Source organism: Penaeus monodon, chromosome 19, assembly GCF_015228065.2.
Source record: "Penaeus monodon isolate SGIC_2016 chromosome 19, NSTDA_Pmon_1, whole genome shotgun sequence".
Lineage (NCBI taxonomy): Eukaryota > Metazoa > Arthropoda > Malacostraca > Decapoda > Penaeidae > Penaeus > Penaeus monodon.
The window spans coordinates 4,059,417-4,059,819 of NC_051404.1; positions in this window are offsets into that span (position 1 = coordinate 4,059,417).

Here is a 403-nt window from a genome sequence, read left to right on the forward strand (position 1 = left end):
CGGATGAGAACCAGCGTATAAATTCCTTCTCATGCCACATTTACCACCTCTACCACACGCATATTCTCCCTGCGCCGCTGCATGACCACAATACTCAACAACAACTTCACCCACACCTACATGTTTCTCCATCTTAATCACAACTTCACTCACTCCTCCGCTTCACCCCCCCCCCCACCTACATCTTCCTCCATCTTTCCGCAGCATCTCACTCCCCCCCCCCCCCCTTCGTCTTACCCCCTTCGCGTGTCGGCAAGCCCTCATCTCGCTTCGTGATAGATGCTCCGCGTAATGAAACTTTCTCGCAAATTCCCGCATCTCTCTCCGTGATCCCTTACGCGAACGCCCATGCTTCACAAGGCACTCTCTGCGACGAAGAGGCGTGGGGATGCTGGAGGCTGCG